This window comes from Solanum dulcamara, chromosome 1, assembly GCF_947179165.1.
Source record: "Solanum dulcamara chromosome 1, daSolDulc1.2, whole genome shotgun sequence".
Classification (NCBI taxonomy): Eukaryota; Viridiplantae; Streptophyta; class Magnoliopsida; order Solanales; family Solanaceae; genus Solanum; species Solanum dulcamara.
The window spans coordinates 80,592,806-80,597,894 of NC_077237.1; the positions used below are offsets into that span (position 1 = coordinate 80,592,806).

General features: G+C 29.2%; 1 non-coding gene across 1 annotated transcript; it reads right to left on the reverse strand.

The window, feature by feature from the left end:
• Positions 1–2,954: 2,954 nt before the first annotated feature.
• TRNAN-GUU (transfer RNA asparagine (anticodon GUU)) lies at positions 2,955–3,028 on the reverse strand. The gene has a single exon. It is a non-coding gene; the product is annotated as a tRNA-Asn (tRNA).
• Positions 3,029–5,089: the final 2,061 nt, after the last annotated feature.

Consider the following 5,089-nt stretch of genomic DNA (forward strand, 5'->3'; position numbering starts at 1 on the left):
TACACAAATACATTATTTGAGCAAAAGTTAATGAATCGACTAAACCCCTATATAGACTTCTACCTCCTCCCCATTTTCATATGTAATTGTAATCTAGTAAAACATTATGTGGCGGTGGGGATGAGGTATTTGAGGAGCAAGGTGAGAGTAGAGGGTGGACAATCAAGGGGTGGAATGCTGGCATGGAAATGAGATAATGAACTTGATCAAATGTTATCATAAAACTTATTTTTTTGTATTTGTATTAGAGAAGTAATCATTAACCTGATTTTAAAAAAACTTATTTTCACGAGAAAATATTTTTTTAAAAAATAAAATAAAATTATATATATATTCAAGGAAACCACATTGGACTTAGCTAAAAAATGAACCATAGTTGTTTTATCAATTTTGTGTTAAGACCTAGCCACAAAAATTCTGCTAAACTTTTACCCTCACACAACTTTAAATTAAAGTGAATCAGCCAGGCTGCTATGCCTTCATGTCTTCAATCTAAGCCTTTAAATTAATGGAGCAATTAATTACAAGTACATCATGAACTCATTATAAAATCCTCACACAAAGGGTGATTATATTAATTAATTTCTATGTATATTCTTGTTATACTTTTCTAGAGAATATGTCTGTTGCTCTTTTTCTTCTTCCTAGAGAAGATTTAAAGATAAAAAAAATAAAATACAATAATGACAATTTGGATTAAATCTTGATGAAAGAAAATATGTCGACGTTTTTTTACGATTTTTTAGTAGTGGCAGTCATACAAAAAATAAGTAATTTTAGTACAAAGAAACAATAGATAATAATAAAAATAATAAATGGTAACAGAGCATAATCTATAAGTTACTACAAAACAATACGATAATCGATGTTTCAGAAAACATCACAATTGGTTGTGAGGATTTCTATTGTTGATGAAAGTGATAATATCACTTCCAACGATAGTACTCCAAAGAAGAAAAGGAATATTCAGAGATTGGTACAATTTCCACTTACAAGAGAAGCCTAGCAACTATAGTCTGTGTTGAATGATTTAAAAATGATGTCGTAAATAAATGGACATTGGACCTAACTCATATCTATATCCATCCCCTTTTCATTTGATGTGGGAAACTCTTCAACGCCCCACTTCACAATCAGGACTGAAAATTTGGAGCGTGGACAATTTAATATGGAGCGCCGAACTCAACTCAAAGTTAGCTTATGAAAGGAGGATTGTCCAAGTCCATATAAGGAAACCGACAACCCATCCCTTTTTCATCTGATGTGAGATATGTCAACGAAACTCAAACTAACGCACCGATTGAAACTTGATGAGATCGAACTAAGAAACTTGTGGAGTTAGCGTCTCGAATTCATGTTCTTCATACTACATAATCAACAGGATTTGATCATGGTATATTAATGTAATGATAAAAATAAAAATAAAAAGAATCTTATCGTACATTTTATAACTTTCCCATTTGTAGTCACAGTACTTAATATATATATAAATTATTAATTTAAAAATCATAAGGCTTAAAATTTTTTTTTTTTGTTTTCCCATTTGGTATTCGGTACCCACATTGGAGCTCGACTAAATCCGAATCCCTTCGGGAAGTCCCATATTGGAGGTAAAGCACTCCCTAACAAAGCAACTCCACATCCAAGGGGACTCGAACTCGAGACCTCTTGGGTAAGGATGAAAGAGTACTTACCACTCTACCAGGAACAAAAATTCTGAATTGCATGATTTTAAGCTCAATTTGGCATTAGTTGTATATATGTCATCAAAGATACATGCATGTTTTTTGTGTTGGGTAGTTCAAAGTAGGAGTAGTTTGTTAATATACTTTTGAATAGTTTTAGGGTGTATTTGCTATGAATTTTTTTATATTTGATTGGTCATAAATAAATATTTTTAGAAACATGTTTTCTAGAAAAATAAGTTCCTTAAAATTAGAAAAATAATTTTCCTAATGAAAATAGGGAAAACAAGTTCCACAATCAATATTTCAAGTTTTTTTCTCTTCCACATTCAGTCAACGCCCCCAAACCCTACCCCCTGCCAACTTTCGAGCCCCCATTCTCAGTCCCACCTCTTTAGTGTTTTATTGGATTATAGTATTTTTTTTGCTTACTTACATAATGCAAAAAGATAAGTAAGAAATCTAAGTGTTTTTCTTCGTATAAAACACACCCTTAATAGTCTTTTAAATTCATCAAATATGAGTTTTATAATTTTTAAATATTTAATAAATTATATCCCTTAAATTTAGCAAGAAGTGAGGAATTTAGTGTAGTTATTATTTTTGATCTATTTGCTTTCTAATTACCCTTTAAATCTTTTTAGGGAAATTGACAACTATTGCAAACTGCAAATCAGTTAAGAAGAGAACGTTGGGCCACATTGAATAGAAGTTTGGGCCTCATAAGCCCACTTAAAAATCAAATTTTTACCCTTTTTTTTGTTTAGAACAAATACAGTTAGATTTCTCCATAATAGTTAATCATCTATAACAATGTTTCACTATAACAATCATATTTTTTATGGAATTGATCTTTCACTTTATATTATATTATATGTTTTCAATAACAATATTTTACTATAATACGCAAAAAAAAAAAATGAATGACAAACAATAATATTATAAAAAAGTTTGACTATTTCTTCAGGTACTTCAAAAACTCTAGTAACATGATTATATTTGCTTAAAAAGAAAGTAGATGTAGATCATGGTGTAGTATGAATATCAAAATGAGGATTGCTTCATAGTTTTACAGTTGATGGCAATATGACATTAAAGTGAACTAACATGGTTGTGCTGCGGTGGTAGAATTGCTCCACCAGAGGTCTCAAGTTCGAGTCCTAGATATAGAAAAATCATGTTGGAAGTGTCACCCCAAATGAGCCCAACGCGAACACCAAATTAAAAACAAGAAGCTAAAGTGAGAAAAATATAAATTTTGCATGAAAACGCTAGAAGGAGGGCTTGAACCTCCGACCTTGTGGTTAACAGCCACACGCTCTAACCAACTGAGCTATTCCAGCTTCTGTTTACATTTGTTAGCTTATAAATATATTGAATTAAAGAAACCCTCGAACTTATGTAGATAATTCAATATTTAAATGTCACGTCAGCTTTGAGTGTCTACGAGATGCAGTGCGAACAAGTTGAAAAATTTGGTGTTAATGATAACCAAATTAAGCTGTCTAGATATACATTCTTGACGTGTATTACTTTTATAAGTAATTTGAACGACCATTTAAATAATTTACTCGAAAATTTGGACAAAAATACCCAAATTAAAGAGGTTAAAGGTACAGGATGCTGGTTCTGTACATAATTCACATTGTGCTTTGGCCTTTGTGCAACACATGTTTTCTATTTTTTTTTCCTTTCATTAATATTTGTTGTTCGAATTGATACCAATTTCTTGTCTCTGTCAAAAGATATTCCACGATCTAAAGATTATTTTTGCGTATATTAATTTTTGGACTCATGGAATTAATTCTTAGCTGACAAAGCAAAGTGGGTAGTTAGGTAGGTAAATATCAATTTCACGTTTAATTAAAATTTCACCGTTAATTTTTTATTTGTCTATATCTAAAAATAAGTTTTATTTACTTATTTATTTTAGAATATAACCAGAAAAAAGATAATTTAGTTTTCTTATTTTGTCCTTAGTATTAATTACTCATTCCAAAATCAATTTTCAACTCCATTAAAAATTATACATGATTAATATGAATATCATGATAAAATATGCATTTCATTCATTTATTTCTAAGGAATTTCACTACAACAAAGACATATTTAGTAGCAATAGATTTTCTTTTTTAGCTAAAATATTTATTGCCACAAAAATATTTAGCGGCATTGAGTAGAGCCCATTTGGATAGCTTATTTAAGTGTTTTTAAGCTAAAATAGCTTGTAAGCACTTTTGGAGTGTTTCAGTAAGTTAAAAAAATGCTTATAAGCACTTAGTTTTAAGTTAAAATGCTAAAAATAAGCCAAAAGTCATAAGTTAGAAATTCTAGCTTATGACTTTTGGCTTATAAGTCAAAAATCAAAAATCGATTCAAACAGACTCTAAATATCATTACATCTAGAGTTGCTAAAGCCATTAGTAAGATTTATATAAAGTGATGGCCATAAATATCTATATTTATTGTTTTTGTCAAATATAATATGAAATTACTGTTAAATTATTTATTTATTATAGTATATGCAAAATTTGGACAAATAAAAATAACAGAAAGAATGTACAGTAAAACCTCGATAAAGTAATAATCTCGCTAAATGAATATTTTTCTCTGGTACCGACTTGGGCCAATTATATTAAAGTAATATTCTCTCTAAATACATTAGATAATAATTAAAAATAAAATATTAAAGGCCCAGAAAAAATATAAAGTAATAATTACTAGAATACATCAAGAATTTTTATATATTTAATCAATCAATAATACTAGACCAATAACTATTTCTTTTTAAAATATGATTCTATAGTTGATTATTCTTTCTTCCCACCAAAACCAAAATTAATCTCATCCTTAACTTTCTGAAGAGCGAACATAATTTTCGGAATATTTTGTTCATGTTGTACCAAATAGTTTGACAATGTAGTCATTGCTTGAAATGCCTCCTTTGACGATACATGTGGGACAATGCTACTATCATCTTGTTCAGGATCAATCTCATCATCATTATTCATTACAGATTGAATAATCTCTTCCTCTGTAGGTGATTTCATAACTGTATCATTCTCGTTAGGGTAGTGCAAAAGATGTTCAAAAAACTGTAAAATACTCTCTAAAATCATAAATATTTATTTATCGATAAATTAATATTTTATGCATTGATCGATAAATTAATAATTTCGATAAATGAATATTTTTTTTCGATCCTAAGCATATGCATCTATAGAAGTTTTAGTGGAATTCATATATTTGGAGGATTTCAATGGGACACCACTATGCTCATCTCTTTTACTTTTTTACTTTTTCTTTTCAGGAGGAAGGGACAAGGTATGATTATGATATTAAATTATGTTTAAAAATCAAAATTTCAATATCAACTTTAATTTCCAAAATTTACAAATTATTAT